Source organism: Ceratotherium simum, chromosome 9 (assembly GCF_057802395.1).
Source record: "Ceratotherium simum simum isolate JZ-2026a chromosome 9, ASM5780239v1, whole genome shotgun sequence".
Classification (NCBI taxonomy): domain Eukaryota; kingdom Metazoa; phylum Chordata; class Mammalia; order Perissodactyla; family Rhinocerotidae; genus Ceratotherium; species Ceratotherium simum.
The window spans coordinates 20,016,685-20,037,657 of record NC_141908.1 but is presented as its reverse complement, the minus strand read 5'-3'; the positions used below and the strand labels follow the sequence as shown (position 1 = coordinate 20,037,657).

Sequence of the window (20,973 nt, the reverse complement as noted above, 5' to 3'; positions counted from 1 at the left end):
GGACTCACAGCCTGAATGAATCCTCGTTGTCACTTGCAAATTTTAGCGCCAGACTTGACCTCCCTAACGCCTCAGTTTTCTCAGCTGTACAATGAGGAAGACAATACTTATTGCCCAGAATTATTTTGAAGATTAAGAGGACAGGCACGCGAAGTCCTTAGTTCGGTGCCTGGCACACAGCGAGCACCCAACGACTTTTTCCTCTGTCTTCTGGATCTCTTAGTCCTCCTGACTCGTCCAGACCAACTCACACCCTTCCCTAGAACATTGTGGTGTTGGTTTAGCAAGTATGTTTCATTTCCTCAGTATACACGTTTCCAACCTAACAACAAGGTAAATTCTTTTTTATTTTGTGAGGAAGATCAGCCCTGAGCTAACATCCATGCCAATCCTCCTCTTTTTGCTGAGGAAGACCGGCTCTGAGCTAACATCTATTGCCAATCCTCCTCCTTTTTTTTCCCTTTTTCTCCCCAAAGCCCCAGTAGATAGTTGTATCTCATAGTTGCACATCCTTCCAGTTGCTGTATGTGGGACGCAACCTCAGCATGACCGGACAAGCAGTGCGTCGGTGCGTGCCTGGGGTTCTGAACCTGGGCCGCCAGTAATGGAGCACGCGCACTTAACCGCTAAGCCACAGGGCCGGCCCCCCAGGGTAAATTCTTTAAAGCCAGAGACGGTTGACTATTTAATAAACACATAGCATGTATGTGCCAATATTGGCTCTAAATCTCTACAAACATTGACTTGTTAAGTCCTCATAACAACCTATGGGGTCAGTACTGTCAGGATTCCTGTGTTACAGATGAGGAAACTGTGGCAGAGAGAGATTCGGCAACTTGCCAAAGTGGCAGCTTGTCAGCTGTTGTGCTGAGATTTGAACTCACGAGGGCTGGCTCCAGAGACCGTGCTCTTAACCTCCAGACCCCCTGTATTTTAGACTTCTGTGCCCCACTACCACATGGAAGGCCCTCAACAAAGACCTGTGAACAGAAAGATGATTTAGTCAACAAGTATCACTTTGCACACCAGGAAACTGAAAAACAGTGAGGTTACATAGTATGTCCTAGGTCAGACAGACAAGCGGGAAGCAGATTACAGCCCAAAGTGCCAGATCCCTAGTGGCTTTTTCTCTCTGTCACACCAGTGGTGGCCTTTTGAGGGAAGAGCTGCCCACTGATGGAAGGAGAGGAGGGGAGGGCACAAGAGCCAGCCTCTGTCCACGATCCCACACCCGGGCCAGGTGAAGGCCACACTTCTCTCACTCCACGACCCCACCCACCAAATGGGGTCTTCACACTTTGGGTCAGCAATAACTACTTACTGGCTTTTATTTATTTTGGGGAATACTTAGGGTTGGGCATGTATAAGAGAGCCAGCTGAACTTGAGCACCCAGGCCACTGGCAGGCTAGGCGAGTGAAGCAGAGGCCCAGCCCAGAAGCCTCGCAGGCTACTGCTTGGGGCAAGCCTTTACTGGCTTCAAATAAGCATCTCAAGTACAGGAGGTTTTCCAAACCAAATTCTGCTTCTGGGGGGCGGCAAAATTTTCTTTCGAATATCTTTTCTACACCTTTTCACAATTCAGTAAATTAGTTTTTAAAAACTCGAGAGAATATGGGGCCGGCCCGGTGGCACAGCGGTTAAGTGCGCGCGCTCTGCTTCGGCGGCCCAGGGTTCGCAGGTTCAGCTCCCAGGCATGCACCAACGCACCGCTTGGCAAGCCATGCTGTGGCAGTGTCCCACATAAAGTGGAGGAAGATGGGCATGGATGTTAGCCCAGGGCCAGTCTTCCTCAGCAAAGAAAGAGGAGGATTGGCATTGGATGTTAACTCAGGGCTAATCTTTCTCACCAAAAAAAAAAAAAAAAAAAAAAAAAACCTCAAGAGAATAAATTCCTAATTTTAACCCTTTCTAGTCTATCAGAGTGCTCCTTGCACTGTAAGGAAAACTCACTGTTGTGTGGACCTGGGCACAGACTCAGGAGCCAAGGGCCCAGATTTGAATCTCAGCTCCTGAACTTGATAGTTGTAGGGCACTGGGCTTTGTGCCTCAGTGTCCTCATATTTAAAAGGGTAATAATCACAGTACCTACCTCATAGGCTTGTTTTGAGGATTAAATGAGCTTGTGCATGTGTATATGTATATACACACATATATACATGTATACATATACACAAATACATATATATGTGTGTGAATATACTATATATATGCATAAATTTAACTATATGTATACATAATTTTGGGTTGAATCATGTTCTCAAAAATTCATATGTTCAAGTCCTAACTCCCAATACCTCAGAATGTGACCTTTTTTCGAGATAGGGTCTTTACAGAGGTAATCAAGTTAAAATGGAGCAATGAGGGTGGGCCCTAATCCAATATAATGGGCGTCCTTGTAAGAAGGAGAAATTTGGACACAGACAAATGTACAAAAGGAAGATGATGTGAAGACACTGGAAGAAGACAGCCATCTACAAGCCAAGGAGAAAGGCCTGGAACAGATTCTTTTTCACAGCCCTCAGAAGGAACAAACCCTACCGACACCTTGGTCTCAGACTTCTAGCCTCCAGAACTGTGAGAAAATAAATTTCTGTTGTGTAAACCACTCAATTTGTGGTACTTTTTATAGCAGTCCTAGAAAACGTGTGTGTGTGTGTGTGTGCATGTGTGTGTAGAGAAAGAGAGAGAGGCACCATCACTCAAAAAGGTAAGCAGCACATGCAAGTAGTTGTACTTAACTGTTAGCTAACAATAGTAGTAAATATGTTATTAATCAGAAAGCATGTGGTTTTACACTGCACTTTTTAAAAATCCAGACCCGTGGATACAAAATCACATACAAGGAAACATAGGATGGCTGCAGTCCACATGGACGCCACTGAAGGCCAGGCTGGCCAGGCTCATGTCTTCAGATCTAGGTCTGACCGTCAGAGCTGCACCATGTCAAGTAACAACACGGAGTCTTGATAGCTCCTTCTAAGTCCTTAGTGCTTTTCTCTGACTCTTGTAAGTTAAACATGAGCTGATATCTTCATTGATTTAACTTTGAAAAAGACATTTCCTACCGCTCCTTTTTCCAGCATCCAAATGAGTTTAATGGAAATGTATTCTGTTATATCAAGGCAACCTACAGAAAAAAAGCTGTATTTTATAGCTACTTATCTGTGAATTCATCTCAGTACTGTGCAATCAAATCACAATGCAGAAGTTTGGGACCTGAGGCTGATGTAAGATCGCAGCTGCCATCCATACCCCTTGTTGCTTATTTTTGTGTTCACCAAAACAGTCTCATTTTCCCGCTTTGTTTATTATGATAAGTATATTATAAGCTTGAACTCTTGATGTAATATAGATTTGTCCTAGTACAGAATCCTGATTCTTATCTGTCATGAATTAAAGAACTGCAGAAGATTATGTCTGAAAAAGAGGGAGATTGTGATGGTTAATTTTTTTTTTGTCAACTCGTCTGGCCACAAGGCACCCAGATATTTGGTTAAACATTATCCTGGGTGTGTCTGTGAGGGTATTCCTGGATGAGATTAATGTTCAAATCAGTAGACAGAGTAAAGCAGATCACCCTCCCCAATGTGGATGAGCCTCATCCAATCCATAGGAGGCCTGAATAGAACAAAAAGCCTGAGCAAAGGAGAATTCTCTCTCTCTCTCTCTCTCTCTCTCTCTCTGCCTTTGAGCTGTGACATTGGTTTTCTCCTGCCTTCAGACTCAAACTGGAATTACACCATCAGCTCTCCTGGGTCCTCCAGCTTGCTAATTGCAGATCTTGGGTCTTGTCAGCCCCCATAATCACATGCCAATTCCTTATAATGAATTTCTTCAAAAGATAGAGATAGATCTCCTATTGGTTCTGTTTGTCTGGAGAACCCTGTCTACTAATACAGGAATACAGGAGCTGTTCTGCTCCTGGTTCATATTCCCCATAGCACACTCTTTGAGAGAAACTGCTTTTTGAATTTCATTCAAATAAACTTTGCCTCCCCTAAGTACCATTGCTTTGTTCCTTCCATTCTGATGAACAAGAATGGCGGCCAGGAAGCTCAGACACAAGATCCTGTTCAACCACAGTGACAGCATTGACCCTTACAGTTGGCATCTTTGCTTTCCCTTCATTCTCACGCTGCCTTATAGGCTACTAAACTGGTTTACTAATGTCATTGTACACACCAAATCCTTTTCGGAAAAGTGAAGGTATAGTCAATAAATTAACCTACAGATCCAAATTTAATCTGCATCTACCTTCATATAACAATGGTCACGTATTTTCCATGAGAGAAACAAATGAACAACTTTTGGTTTTTCTTTTCCCACTCTTTTCTCCATTCCGCCCATAGGTATTTCCTCCAGACTAGAAATGAATAATGTAAAAAAGTATGATTTGAAAATGTCGTATCACCTGACAGTTTCTGAAGCATCACCATGTTCTTTATAATTATTTTTAACTGTAGGTTCAATAGGCAGATACATTGGCTTATCTCCTCCTGCCCAGGCTCCTGAAAGACAAAACATAGCAATTACTGTTAAAGGAAAGAATTACAAAAATCATGCATCTTTAATGAAACACACAGGAATAGAAATATTATCATCTAGCTCGGCTGGTTCCCAGTTTGGACTTCTATGATCCTGTCCTGCCAGTAATTCTGGGGGTAGTGGAGAGAACCTTGGACTAGGGTGTCAGGATCCTGGGGTTCTGGATCCTGGACTTCCAGTCCTGACCCCCACAATTAAGTGGCTAAATCACCCTATAAGTGATTTAGTGGCCTATAAGTCATTAAGTGGCTAAATGACCCTAATAGCAAGTCAACTATTCTTTGCAGATCTCAGTCATCTATAAAATTGGGGGTCTGGAATCCATCATAATTAAGGCAGTTTAGCAGAATGGTTAGGGTATGGGTCCTGAGCTAGCCAAGGTAACCTTGGATAAGTTACTTAACTCTTTGCTTCTGTTTCTTTATATGTGAAATAGAAATAATAACAGACTTCCCTCCAAGACTCCTTGTGAGATTTAACCAAATTAATACATGTAAAGTGGTCAGAATAGTACCTGGCCCAGAGCAAAGCTTTCTTTTTTAAATGTCAGCTGTTATGATTATCTCCAAAGTGCCTTATCATTTTAAAATTATTCAACTCTATGAGTCTGATACCTCCCCACAAATTCTTAGTATTCTGGGATTTCACCATTGGGATAGGAAGTGAACACAGAAAGAAAATATTGAAATCAAAGAGTCATATTTTTCTCTCTTTATCATTGTATTAATAGAAAGTTAAAAGTCACAAAAATGTCTCAAGTATCAAACAGATAAAACATGCCATTGGTATAAAATGAGAAATTTCACATAGAAAAGCCTTAAAAAGAGGTGGGAAGAAGATGGAAAGAAATATTTTGTCTTTCAGAAGAAAACAGCATTCACTGAGTACCCAGTATCTGTTGGGGACTCTACAACTTCAATTCACTAGATCCCCCAATATCACTCTGAAACAGTCATTACTATCCCCATTATACAGATCAGGAAATTGAGGCTCAAGGAGGCTAATTACAGTTCCAAAGGTATATGGCTCTTCAAAGGCAGACTCACATTCCCCCCAGAATCTGAGTCTGGAATTCCTCACTCAAGATGGTAGTGGTTAGGGAGAAGTTGGTTTTTACAAAACAAATTATAATTTAAGTGCACTAGAAGAATTTGCTTTTTAACAGAACCTTTACATAAGTTTTGCTATGAAGCAAAAAATAAAACAATCTGCTGCAAAATACTATATCACTTCCTAATTTCTTAATATCAGTAACAGGAAAGTAAGAATAGTTGTCAAATTAAGGGTTGAGGTGGGGTAGAATTGGAATGCAGTGGGAAATTGGAATGCAGTGGGAAAGAATCTGAAATCAACTGACCTAGTTTTCAGTCCTACTTTTGACACTTACTAGCAGAATACGGTCACTATCACTATCTCAGATTTAAATCAAGATAACTGCACAGCATCCCCCACACTCTATGAGGTTGGAGTGAAAGAGGAGAAAGACTCCAATTTCTGCAATGCCAATTATTTGGTTTTGTCTTAAAGAAAGTGTTTTTTAAAGTGTCTTACAAGTTTGAACACTCAGATGCAATCTAAAATAGCACCTTTTCTACGAATTCTTTCCTTGACTCCTCCCGTCACCACGTGCAACTGGGAATTACTCCCGCTCCCAGGTTTGGGCCTCACCATTCCATAAGTATCTAAAAGACTTGACTGCAAGTGTGTCTCCTGAAACCATGTGCGACGGCCCAGGGAGTAGAGAGCAGCTCCTTCATTTTTTTGCATCCCCTACGCCTGGTATACTGAGTAGATGTTCAGTAAATGATTGCCAAATGAGTGAATGAATCTCTGACTTCCATTTCTGTGCCTGGATACAGAGCCAGCTACATAACTTACGGGGCCCAGTACAAAATGCAAATTCAGGGTCCCTTGTTTAAAAAGCAGGGGAAAAAAGTGATGTTAAAGGTACTAAAATATAAAGCTTTTTCGTTTGTTCTGGGGTCTCTCTCTTCACTTCTCATGATGTCTTTTACTTGCTATTTAATGTCATTCTAAATAAAGACATATTAGATATTTAAATTATTGGCAAGAATCTTGTTCATCTTTATACTGTATAACCCTAGCTTTAAATGCAGCTGTAAGAGTGAGACTTTACAGGTCACATGCTCATGAAGGTGGCCCAGCCTGAGTACAGTCCTAACAAATTAAGGGATAAACGACAAAATTCAGGTTATCTCCTGGCATGAAGTTACACAACAGTAGCAAGCAAAGTCAGGGAAATCGGTATATGATCAGCAGAGGGCTTTGTGGAGTAGCTTTCTTCAACTTGTAATAACACCAAGAAAACCTTCCATTTAACTGATTGCCAACCAAATTATCCCCATGGAGATGAAGTCCTTCAATGCTACATAAAATGTTCTCGTAAATAAGTTCTATCTTCTTCGGAAAACAAGAGAAAGAAAATATGCCATTGATATAAAGAATTATGGATGGAGAAAATTGCTGGGTTTTATTTACTTAACATTCCGTTTTACCTTTGTTCATGCAAGAGGCTGGTAAGATATTATATCATAATTATGGACTCCCCTAGCAGTTTGAGTATCAATGGTTCCTATTGTTCCCAGCCTTTTGTAAGCCCATGAGCTCCCACATTGCATCATGCACAGAAAAAGAGCAGGCGCTAACTGCATTGCATATGTATACTTCCCCAGTTCCCACCATTACCCACATAATTCCCCATGGGTTCTAATTAGCTCAATCAGGGCTGGGGGGGAATAAAATTTTAAGCAATTTTAAATAAATATGGGGTTTGCTACCACCACAAAATTTGGCAAAATGCTAACCTTACCCAACTACAGTTTCTCTCTCATTTCTGAAGAAACTGGATAGCTTTTTTTTTGTGCCTAGATTTAATCAAGGATAAGAGCTTCTTAAATAATAGCAACTTCGGTGGTTTGTATTTTAGTGTTTTCCTGAAAGTGGAGGGAAAAAAATCCATTTTAAATATAATTTTTCTTGGGCACTTAAGTGATAGCTACGAAGATAATATCCAATAACTCTTCTGTGCTTCCTTTCCTCTCTCGTTTTATAATCTGCAATGCCCAGAATCCTTACCTTTTAATTGTGTGCAAACTATAATGAACGGTGCTTAGGAAAAGGATTTTCCTAAAGGGAAAGCTTCCTAAAGCTCTGAGAAAAGGAGCTTAATTAATCCAGGTACCAATTAGTGATTTAAAGTTTTGAGAAATTTTTTCTTTTTTAACTGAAAGCACCTAAAACTTCTCTTAACATAAACAAGAGCACGGTCAGAGTCGCTCCTTTTCCCCCTCACCTCATTATTAATTCATCTGGCTTCAGAATCGCACTTCTAATCAGGGAGATGGCTCCTGCGGGGGCACTTAGAATCAGCTTGATGCCAAAACAGCCTCATGCAATCACCCTCCTCAAATCTACAGATGACTCCTAACGAAGAAAACCATTTGGAAGGCAACTGGTATGCTGAGACCCACTTTGTGGGGTCTAACGGCGAGAGCTCGGGACTCAGATCAGCTTTCTTTTCCTCACATGTCCAGTCTCCATCTTGGCGAAGGTCAGGCAAAGCAGGGAGAGGGAGCCTTCCAGAAAGGATCTGAGGAGACAACCCAGACCAGAGGCCAAGGCTGGCCACCCAAGGACTGAATGAGGTCTATAAAAACATTTGGTTTTTCCCACCCCTCCCCCCCAAATCCATAGTATTTTATTAGTGGCTAACATTTAAATATTGGAAGTATTTACACAAAACTCCAGGGTGCTAGCTTCTTTTGAACATTCATATGTTCTGTAAATGGCAGGCCAGCATTCTGACATTTTAAACATTGGTAAATGCTGAGTCGAGGCAGCCATCTTTCCACAGAACAAAGACTCCTGGTTCTCTGTCATCCCCACCCCCCAGGCTGGTTCACTCTTTTACCTGCCTGGCTCCTATACACATATAAGTTTGTTCCCCTGAATCCAAAACCCAGGCTTCACCAAACGAGCTTTTTCTCCAAGTTTCTCCAGGTGGTGGTTGGCTTGGTCCAAAATGTCCAAGAGGTAATCAGCCCATAAAGCAAGAAAAAGAAATAAAGCAGGAGCTTTACTCAAAAGGATTCGTTTATAGGGACTTACATGAAGGAAGAAGCAGGCATCATCATTCCCACATTCAATACTTATTTACAGAGCACCCACCATGTGCCTGGTACAGTTTGAGGAGCTGGAGATACAACAGTAACAAGACTAGATCCCTGCCCTCACCAAGCTTCCCTTCTCTTGCAAGACAGGCAATAACTTGAAAAATAAATATGTATCACATCTGGTAAACGGTAAGAGCTGAGAGACTGAATATACAAACAGATGATGGCCAGACTATATATAAAAATAGAATTCTGACCCACAAGCTGCAGGAACCTGCCCAGAAAACCAACCCTGGGAGCCAGCCTGCAATAAGTCAGATTTGTATGAAGTCCAACCACTGTCTCTAGTGACAGTCTAGAAAGCCAAACAATAACCCCTGTAACAACTGGGCCAAAGTGGCCAAGACTTGATTAATAACTGGTAGCTTCCCCTACTTTTACCCGTTTCTAACCTAGGACCAACCAGAGAAAGCCAAATATGCGCCCTTCACCAGTCGCATAGGACGCCCCTTCTAGTTTAGCCCACCTACACCTTCCCCAGGACAACAGCCTCCATTCAGGGCACACCTGAAGCTTTCCTTTTTCCCACTATAAAGCTTTCCCACTGCTTTGCCTACCTTTGAGCCTCTGCCAAACGCAAGGGATGGTAGCTGACTCCCTTGCTATAGCAAGCTCTGAATAAGTAGTCTTTGCTTATTCTCATTTGGGTGGTCTTCAGGTATTTCCATAGGGCTTTGAAGCAAAATAAGGCCAAGTAAAGGGATAGAGTGATGGGTGGATGGGGAGGTTGGGAAGGAGGTGACATTGGAGCCAAGTCCTGAGAAGAGAGAAGGAGGGAGGGAGGGAGCCATATGACTGGTGGAAAAGCATTCTAAGCAGAGGGAATAGCAACACAAAGGCCAGTGGAGAAAATAAGTTGATGTGTTCTAGAATCATGGAGCAGAAGAAAGGAGGGAAAGAATGCTAGGGGAGGACATCGGTGAGGTGGCTGCAGGCCAGATGCCAGGCCGCGTGGGGCTTGTCAGCCATGGGAAGGACTCTGGATTTTCCCCTCTATGTTACAGAAAGGCACTGTAAGGTTCTGAGCAGGCCAGAGACACATCCATACTCCACACTTAGCATGCTATGTGGAGAGGAGGGCAAGGGTGGAGGTCATGGAGCAGTTACAAGGCAATTGCAATGATCCACGTGAGAGATGATGGCTACCAGGACTAGAGTGGACAATGGGGGTGGTGAAAGGCAGCCAGATTTAGGATATAAATATTGCTGAGGTGTTGAATGTGAGGTGATAAAGAAGTAAGGAGTCAAAGATTGCTCCTATTCCCCTTTTCTGAGGAGAGAACAACAGGAATTATATCAGCCAAGCCACGATGGTCTTTGTGCAGAAAGCTCTGAGGACCCCCTTATCTAAAATGCTCCACCCAAGTTAGGAAACCTCCAGGCCTCTTAGAGCACCTTCCTTCAGAGGGCCCAAAGCTTTCTCTCTTGATTTCTCAGTCAGCTTCACCACCCTTTCCTAGTGGTCCCAGTACCTCGTGGCTGACACTGTTGGTGTCCACACCCTCCGATCCCCTCACCATGTCTGTGCAAATCAGCCTGACTTCCAGCCACCTTTCCAGGCTAGAGGAACCTGGGAATGAATGCCTCCCCACAACCCTCATCCTTACCCACCCCACCCCCCCACCCCCACACAGCAGCCCTGGACCAGCGTCTGACAGATGCGGGGTATAAACACTCCAGCTTTCTCACCCCTTGGCCAGGGAAGTTTTGAGGTGTGTGTTTTGCACCATTTTCCAAAGTGACTGACTATGGTAGCTAGCCTGATAGCACCCTTCCTGTCTCACCCTACCCTCACCTACTGCTGCCCTTCCCAATCAACAGCTTGCCCTTGAATTCTTGGCTCAAGGTCTGCTTCTGGAGAACCCAAACTCAGACCACCTGCTATGGTCTGAATGTTTGTGTCCCCCCAGAATTTCATATGGTGAAATACTAACTCCCAATGTGATGGTATTTGGAGGTGGGGCCTTTGGAAGGTGATGAGGGCGGGCCCTCATGAATGGGATTAGTGCCCTTATAAAAGAAACCCCATAAAGCTCCCTAGTCCCTTTCACCATGTGAGAATATGAGAAGTCTGCAGTCTGCAACCAGGAAGAGAGCCCTCACCAAATCCAACCATGCTGGCACCCTAATCCTGGATTTCCAGCCTCCAGAACTGTAAGCAATAAATTTCTGCTATTCAAAAGCAACCCAGTCTATGGTATTTTGTTACAGCAGCTCAAACGGACTAAGACACCACCTACAACAGATTTTTTTTTTTTTTTAATTCTTAGATAGTATCCACATAACGCAAAAAAAAAAAAAAAATCAGCTCCAGATCATGGTTTATAATTACCTTTGTCTACTAAAAAGAACCAGGGTCCTTGGAGGAAAATGTGATTCCAGAGGTGGGTCAGGGTAGGTACAAGACTACCATGGAACATCTTATTGTACCAAAAAGTGAAGAAGTACTCAAAGAATGATGAGAACATGTTAAAAGGACATAGGAAGCAGCTTGAAGGGGTTCCCACCAGTTAAATTTGGGGAAATTGAACATCAAAATAAATAAAAACATTAATAGACTACAACCCATTGAAGAAAATAAGAATCCATGAGTCTATACAGATAATAAACAAAGTTAAATAAACAAACATGAAAAAAGGAAAGCTCTTCCTTTTAATACAAGGCTGACCAAAAATAGAGAAGGAAAAATAGGGCCGGCCCCGTGGCTTAGCAGTCAAGTGCGCGTGCTCCGCTACTGGCGGCCCGGGGTTCAGATCCCAGGAGTGCACTGACGCACCGCTTCTCCGGCCATGCTGAGGCCCCGTCCCACATACAGCAACTAGAAGGATGTGCAACTATGACACACAACTATCTACTGGGGCTTTGGGGGGAAAAAAAAAGGAGGAGGATTGGTGATAGATGTTAGCTCAGAGCCGGTCTTCCTTAGCAAAAAGAGGAGGATTAGCACGGATGTTAGCTCAGGGCTGATCTTCCTCACAAAAAAAAAAAAAAAAAAAAATAGAAAAATAGAATTAGTAAAACTTCATTTTAAACCATCATAGCAAAAATTGAGGCAAAAAATCATCCATGGATGCTAAATCTAGCAATTTTGACAAGGAATAGGATATTTATATGGTCTCAAAGTATCTCCCCACAAATTACTTATCAATTACAAAAGGAAAAATAGTAACTGTACAATAGAGAAAACGGAATAAAACAAAGACCATTCCCTTAGACATGCCCAAAGATTTTTACTTATTCCTTACAAAGAAGGGGATAGGAAATAAGATGAGAATCCCACTGACTGTATCACATATATCTTTGTTACATTTGCGATGCTTATGTTAATGCACTAGTTACATGTACATAGGGGTAGGACCACTCTTAACTACTCCCTTTACTCTTTTCATAAAGCCTAGTTTTTGTCAGAGAACCATGCCACATGCAGGTGAGCCCCAAATGATCATTCTTCAAAATCACCAGTGTTCAGTGCTGAGAAAAAGAGAGAGATTGTGGGTGAAACTGAGTGAGCTAACTCTTTACTGATGCAGCCCTAACAAAGCCAATGGCACCCAAGCAAGCTACAATCACATTCAGTGCCCGAATGAATATGCATGCTATCCCTTTTGTGCTCCTTAAATCATCTTCCCATCCTGTTTTATCTACCTAATATTTAAACATCAAATCGCAGCATAATTGTCTTTCTCTGCCTCCTCCCCAGCCCAAAGGTTGAGGCTCTTTCCATTTTCTTTTTTTTAAATCAATTTTTCTTGTTTATCATTTAAGATCAGATGTCCACATCCTAATCCCCAGAAATTGTGGATGTGACCTTATTTGGAAAAAAGTGTCTTTTCAGCTATAATTAAGTTAATCAATTTAATTTAATTGATTTTTCAATTAATTTAAAGATTTGGCGATGAAGAGATTATCCTGGATTATTCCTGTAAACCCTAAACGCCATCACAAGGGTCCGTATAAGACAGAAGCAAAGGGAGATTGGAAACACATTTCCAGAGGAGAAGGCGATGTGAAGATGGGGCAGACAAGGATGCAGCCACAGCCAAGGAGTAACAAACGCCACCAGAAACTAGAGGAGGCAAGGAGTAGATTCTCCCCTAGAGCTCCTGGAGCAAGAATGGTCTTGCCAACAACTTGCCAACAACTCCAGATCTGTAAGAGAATAAATTTCTGTTGTTTTTAAGTCACTGAACTTGTGGCAATTCGTTATAGCAGCCACAGGAAACTAATACACAGCAGAAGTGTTCTTTCAAATGAAATCTTACACTGATATATTGAAAGCGTTCTTTCAAATGAAATCCCTCCAATATGTAAAACAGATCAAAGCAGAACTATTGGTATCAAACGGGGGTGGAGAGCAGTAGCCTCCCACCACAGGGAGGGGACCCTCTCCCTTCCTACTCTCCCATTGACCCGGGACCTGAAGCCATACTCCCATTGGCCTGGGAGCACCAAAGCAGCTTTATGGAACAGAGTTTGAAAACCACTCTTCTAAAACATTTGTCACAGTCAGTATTCTAATGCTTTAATTCCCTGGCTATACATCTCATCCCCTATGTCTGCTTTTCCTCTCCTTGCTTTTTTGTTTAACCAACCCTTGCCTTACATGAGTGTCCTTTGGAAAAGGTGACAAAAACAGGCATGCAGGTTGAGCAGATGGCTCTCAGTCCCTGAGCCACGGCCTCTGGGACAGTCTCCTGTTAACGACAGTTCATTCTGGTTCCTGTCCTCTGTTTTAAACTAGTGGTTTGGTGTCTTCCTCTCTTCCTCAGCCTCCAATTTTGATTCCACCTCCACTCCCAGGGTCTTTCTTTCGCCTGTTCCAGAATCTCCCTCTTGATTTCATTTGTTGTTCTTCAGCCTCAGGCTTCTGATCTTGACCTTGGCTTGCGGTTTCATTTTGCACTCTCTGAAGCTCTCCTGCCTGGGCCGAGTCACCTGCTCCAGGCCACACATTACCTCTCCACAAACACAGCAGGTGTTTCCTGCCATCCCTTCTAGGCTTTCTGAAGCCGGTAGAATTATTCCTTCAAGTACCATCCAGAGTTGATTCTAGAGGTTTCAGTGCCACTCACGGCCACGATTCACACTCAAGATGCAGAGGCAAAACCACTTGCCTTATTAAAACTCTGTGAGTAGGACACGGAAGCAGGACAAGAACGAAAGTGCCTCTAATTCAGACAGTCTTTTAGATGATTCCTGCCATCACTGATCCTATTCTCAGAGCCCTCTCAGATTCAAGTAAAACCTGGGGACAGGTGGGGATGAAAAGAAAGGGTAAGAGAGAGGTGAAGAGGAGAACTAGAACTTCATATCAAATAACCAACTTTGTAATGCAATTAGCGTACACCTGAGGTCATCACTTGAAGACTGCCGGCACGTTCTTCTCAGCATTTTTATCCTTCAGTTTTAAATGGCATTGACCTAGCAGCCACCCATGCAGCCTCTCCCAACTTCTCATGAAATATAGAGGCACCTCAATTTTCATATTCAACTTCCAAACAATCTGTACATTCACACATGATATATTATCACTTCAAGCGTCTTTTCATATGCCAAATTCTGACTTTCATTCAACAGCCAAGGAATGATCAATTCAAGCGATCACATAGTGGTGTTATCTGAGAGTGACTTGTTCTGTTTCAGTCCAGAAATGTTTGTGCAATTATTTGGATGTTTATTCTACTTTGCCCTATTATTTTATAAAAAATGAATAGAAAACAGAAAAATGAGACTGTTGATACAAGTGATAAGAGGTATAGGTCATGTAAACCTAATGCAATTGGGACAAAGATGAAAATCATTAAGCAGCCTGAAGACAGAGAATCTTTCACCTTAATCAGACTCTCATTGGACTTAGGCAGGTCAATTGTGTGTTCAATTAATTGTGAAAGAAAAGAACACAATTAAAGAACATGTACTAAATGTTGGCAATAAATCATAAATGATTGTGTTTAAAAAACTGACGTGTAATTAGGGATCTTATCACTCTTTTAGCTCTCTGGGAATGAAACTCCTACCTCTTTTATATCAAGTAAATCTATTGTCTGGCTTTCCCATATTCAACTCTTGTACAAATTTTCAGGAATGTATTATGCATGAAAGGAGAGAACTGCCTGTACTTATGACCAAAAAAAGAGAAAAAAATACTGAAGTCTAAACTGATATCAACCTAATACCAGTATCTGAGGGAATTTACTTGTACTATAAAGCAAATAAAGCTGAATGGAGAAAACCTAACCATGGGCTTCTCCCCAGACCAGAGATCACCTTAACAAAAATATAATAACAAAGACCCTAAAGACAAACCTCCCCAAGTATGAAATAACTTATGCACAAGGTTATTTGTGGCTGCAGCATTTGTAATAGCAAAAGGCTGGAAACCTAAATGTCTCTCAGTAGGGGACTGGTTGAATAGTCCATAGTACACAATGGAGAACCATGTAGCCATACAGCATAGTCAAGATCTCTATGAATTAATGTGGAGTGACTTCCATAAAATTTTGCTAAGTTAAAAAATCAAAGTAGGAAATATTACATGGAGTTTGGCATCTTTTACATAAGAAAGACAGGGGAATAAGTATACACAAACAATTTGCTTATTTTTCAAAGAAACATAAAAATTAATGGTTGTCTACAGAGGGTGGTGATAATAGGGTGGAGAAGATAGGGATAGAAACTTCTCTAAATATATTTTTTGCACATAATTTTGATTTTTGAAGCATGTACATATTTTGCATATTTAAAAATCAAATTAAATAAAAAATAAACCTGAAAATAATACACAATCAGAAACAAACACAATTGCATATAAAATTGGTAACCATACAGAAAAAATCAGTATTCAAAATTTCTTTGAATACAAAACTGACTGTACCTCCTTAGGGGTGTATATTCTAAAAAGAAAGAACAGTAAAGAAATTGTAAACTTAGAGGGTTTACTGTCAACATTAATATTAGAATTCTAATTTTTAAACTATTTAACTATTTGACAGGGGCAGTTTTTAGCCAAGAATTTTATACCCAGCCAAGTTGTCTCTCCAATGTAAAGGTAAAATATGCTACCACATATTCTTCTGTGGAAACAGAAGTCACTTAACAATATGCTGCAGGAACCAAGAGAAGAATCACATTTAAGAGATCAAAAATGTGTCAGTTGTGCTATAAAATGATTTACCAGTCTTCCCTTCCGCAGTTTGGGCCTCAAACAAGAATGTCTGTTGGATTTTGTGTTCCCAGATGGATTCCACCTCTCAGGATATAGGTTGGCCCTGCAATGCTACTCTTGGCTGCTTTCTCTATCTTACTAATATCAGAAAGCATGTTTCTTGAGTTCTGTTCTTTATCTCAAAGTTGATATAAAAGTTTTTGCCATATTTGGTTACCACTTAAAATAACCTATGTTATTCAGTTCTAGTACTTGCTCTAACAATAGATAAACTATTTACATGAGTACAATGCTGTGCTGAGAGAATCACTAACCTAAAGCATTTTTTCTTTCTTCTTTCATAAAATTATAGCTGCACTGAGCAACATAATAACCATTTTCATTGCCAAAGAACCCAAGTAATGATTTTCTGCAACTTTAAAACTCATATTGAATGACCTAAGTCTCAGAGTTGTTTTGTTTTTCCTAAATGATAAAAACTAAATAAAAAACTACTCTATAGCAGATATCATCTTCTTTAATCCCTCTTATCATCTTCCACCTAATAGTTTCAAATGCCCCTGCATTTACTATATTTTAAACTTCTAAACAAACATATTTTAAAATGCATACAATAAATGGAGCATTTAAACAAATACATTTTAAAATGCGCACAATAAAATGGAGCGATAGCATTTATCTCTGGATGGTGGAATTCTGTATAATTATTTTTTCTTTATACTTTTATATTTTTCAAGTTTTCTACAAAGCACATGTATCACTTTCATATGCACAAAAATAGACGTTTATATCAGTACATGCAATTTTGTATACATGATATGATCATAATTATGATTTTTAAATAGGTACACACACACACAAACAACACAGTTACTTTTTCTGATAAGACTATGACTAATTGTTTTCTCCTTCCCTCTGCTTTTCCGTATTTTCCAAGTTTTCTATCACAAATGTATACTAGTTTATAAGGCTTAGGGGATTTTTTTGTGGTTGTTTTGGTGGTGAGGGAACGAACAAGTCAAAATCCTTGATCAGTAAGAAATCACCAGGCTAACTGTTACTAATATGAAAGGAGGACAGGGAATAGGCAAGAAAGAGACATCACGGCATACTTCTGCTCAGGCACACTTAGCTGCCACATCTGCTCCAGCCACACACAGCGAGCAGCACATGAACATCCTGATAAATACATGGCAAGCAATAGGATATATTGGAGCATATGAGGAAGCCATTTGGGGTAAAACTAATTAGGCCTGAGTTTGTTTTTCCAAAAGGGCCTGTGGCCTGCATTGGCTATCTGCTTTGCCATGTCCCAAAGAGAAGAGTAAATGCCCTTAAGATAAGGATGCAACTTCCCCCACATTGACATTTCCTTAAGGATAAGCATTTCTCCCTAGGCAAGGATTTGACTGCTGCACTTATCCTGTCACCACCCAGCTCGAAACAACAGACTTGACATCAGCCACGCCCCTCAAGACAGCAGACCTGCTCCCCGCTGTGTCCATCAATAGCTATTCTGGCAGGGCGATCTTGTGGCTATTGTAAAAGGGACATTGCAATCATATGTGATACATGCTCTTTGACGGTCTATAACCGCACTGTACACCCCACTTCTTCAGTGCCCTTCCTTAAAGGCCCTGGGCCACGGTCCTCAAAAGTTGGCTCATAATAAACTCACCCCAATTTTGATTTATAGATTGATTATGGATTATTTATGTCAACAATCCTTATCAGACTGATATTACTCATGGTCCCAGTTTGCAGTTCTGCACCATTGTTGGTGTAGGAGGGAGGTGGACTTTATTACCACCTTTCCCTCCCCCAATTTTCCACCATGCCATTAAACCAGCACAGTCCAATCACCACATTAATACTCTTTCCACCTGGCATGTGAATTGGATAGCTGTGTGTTTATTTGCAAAGAAAGAAACAGTCGCCTTGTAATGCCCAGAATTAAGTGCCCTCAACAGATTTTGGTTTACAGGACTCTTTCAAACTGCATTACTTTTCCCCTAATTTTTCCTCCTTGCTGCCACAGTAGAGAGGAACATTTTACCACTCGCCTTTAAAAATGATATGGCAGGAGGCTGATTGCGCAATAAGAAATTTGATTCCCCTGATGAAAAAAGCAGCCCTAGCAAATGTTACTCTCTAGCAACTAATAGCCTCTAAGTACAGATACCTCTGTTTTTTGAAACATCCCAGTGTAAATGCCTGCTGTGCATTTTGTAACAAATTAACAAGTTTTCTTCTGCTATTGTGTCAGCCTGGGTGACCTAAAACGAAAAGAAGTGGCTGATCTACCATGGGCCTTAGAATTATTTTTAATAATCCGCGTTGCCTCTTCACTCCATGATGACAAGGAAGACACAGGGGTGGCAGCTATTACAGGTCCTCCCCCCTCGAGTGTTTGCACCAGCATTGCGTTCATAATCATTCCTCTTCAAGCTGTGCTGCAGGCAGAATGATATTTTCTTTTTTGTTTTATTTCTCCTAATACCCTTCACTACGGTATCCAATATTTCTTGGCCCCTCTGGGGCACCTTGGACCAATTTTTTCAGAAAATGCATCTATGCTGCTTTATTAATTCCATTTTTGGGTTGTCATTTTATCTATCTCTGCACCTACTCCATACTCCAAATGAGAGGGACAGCTTTTCCCATAACAGAAAAAAACTGGGCTGTGGAGCTGTTACTGAACCAAGTGGGCTCGCCTCCTAGTGAGTTAAATAAGACTACATCAGTGGAAGTTGTCTCACAAAGTAAAGCATATTTGCAGCAAATAGGAGGCCATGAGGAATAATTGCCAAAGTCATGGCATCCCCGAACAAAGGGAAACAAGCACTTTTATTTGGTTGGAGAATGACTGTTCAAAAGGGAGGGGCGGGTACCCCCTTGCACAGGCTCAGCTGGAGAACGTGCTTCCACATAATGAGGCCCAAGCTCCTCCTGGAGAGATCTTTGCATTAAAAATAAGGGAAAGGCCATGCGCACAGGTCTTGTGGTGAGGCTTGGTCAGTTTCAGGATGGTTGGTGGTTACATCTTCTTAACATACAAAAGGAAAAGAAACAACTTGGAAAAACAGTGCATTGCTTCCAAACCCACCCTTGAGTTTCTCAAAGCACCTAGTGGGTGACAGAGCCAGACACACCTTGATTCTAATCCCAACTCAGCCGCTTACTGGGTTAATAAATTAGAGGAGGCAACTCACTCTCTGAGATTGAACTTGATCACTTAAAAGATGGATAAATAAGTATCATTTACATCACAAAGCTGCTGCAACGAAAAGAGATACAGTGTGGAAGGTTCCAGCCAACAACAGACCTCAGGAAAAGGCAGATGTTATTCTAATCAGTCACATTATTTATTAGCCCTTGTCCTCGCTGACCCTCCTGTCAATGTCTTCCTTGTAAGACATCGCGCTAAGGTCTTTCCTTATTGCCGTGTTATTTCATTGCTTAGATGAGGTTAGTGTTGTTCTGAGCTCTACATATTTCCCTATGTGCTTTCTCTTCTTTATCACCCAAGATTATTACGTACCGTGGATCTGAGCACCAGTCCTTCTGGGTCTCTGCCGTTAAACCTTCTCTAGTGAAAAGTAAAGCTATTTTTCCCTCTTTCGTTTCCTATGTTGACCTAAGTATGTATTCAGCAAACATGACTGAGTACATGGACTTGTCCTGACATGTGAAAGCAAAGCTCTGCCTGCCCAGAGCTTACAGTCTAGGAGAGGGATAATAATGTGCGCACTCATAACTATCCTGGAAGAAGTGGGGCTGAACTTTTTACAAGAGATTTTATTTTGGGAAATCAAATAGTAACAAGATTGTACAACCCAGCCTGACTTGGCTAAATCCTGAAGCCATGCTGAAGCAGGAAATGTCTGAGCACCTTCTTGTATTTCCAGGTTGCAAATAAAAGAGGAGGAGGTGAAAAAGATAAACACTGTATCATTCCATTTATGTGAAATACCTAGAATAAGGAAATTCATAGAGACAGAGAGTAGATTAGAAATTACCAGGAGCTGGGGCAGGCTGGGTGGCGCAGTGGTTAAGTGCACGCGCTCTGCTGCGGCGGCCCGGGGTTCGCAGGTTCAGATCCCAGGTGCGCACCAATGCACCGCTTGCTAAGCCATGCTGTGGCGGCGTCCCATATAAAGTAGAGGAGGATGGGTACGGATGTTAGCCCAGAGCCAGCCTTCCTCAAGAAAAAAGGGGAGGATTGGCATCGGATGTTAGCTCAGGGCTAGTCCTCCTCACAAAAAAAAAAAAAAAGAAATTACCAGGGGCTGAGGAGAGGGGGGAATGAGGAGCTATTGCTTAATGGTTTTAGAGTTTCAGTTTGGGATGATGAAAAGTTTTGGAAATAGTTGTGATGGCTGCACACATTGTAAATGTAATTGACGCCACTGAATTGTACACTTAAAAATGCTTAAAATCACAAATTTTATGCTATATATATTTTACCACAATAAAAAAAGTGAAATCAAAATACAGAGTTACAAACAGCAAAGTATCTCCCTTCTCCCATCACATCCCAGCCCCCCTGGACTACATGTGGTTCCGTACACAGCCTTTCATAGTAATTTAGTCAGTAAGTGTTTTTTGAAAGCCCAATGTGTGTCAGGCACTGTGTTAGGCATTAGAAAAGAACAAAAAACATCTCAGGCCTGTGTTCAGACCAGACAACATCCAAAAATGCCATTGTCCTTTCTGTCCCACTCAAGTGCCACCTCCTTCAAGAAGCTTCTAAGATCACCAGGTTGGAATGAACTGCCCTCTAGTCTGTATCACCATTGCTTTTGTTGCCCTGTTGTCTGAGCCCTCATTTCAGTCTTCCTCATATTTTGCCCTTTACATGTCGGTCTCTGCCCTGGCAATCTCCTTCCAGGTCTAGAGTCTATCTTTTTCACTTTGCACCCATCCATTCACACAATGCATGCACAGTAGACCCTCAATCTCTGTTGAGTTCAACTGTCTGGAGAGCAACATTTTCAGAGCCTGCCAAGGACACAGTAGCAGCCCCCTCCCACTCTGCTTTAATCACTTAATCCTCTCATCCCTCCTCA

General features: G+C 41.6%; 1 long non-coding RNA gene across 1 annotated transcript in view; it reads right to left on the bottom strand.

Annotated features, from left to right (window-relative positions):
• Nucleotides 1-20,973, bottom strand: part of LOC147916247 (uncharacterized) — an 83,964-nt gene that overhangs the window by 35,528 nt on the left and 27,463 nt on the right. Inside the window, exon 2 of the long non-coding RNA XR_015553096.1 lies at nt 4,413-4,509. This is a non-coding gene — a long non-coding RNA (uncharacterized LOC147916247). The remainder of the gene's footprint in view (nt 1-4,412; nt 4,510-20,973) is intronic.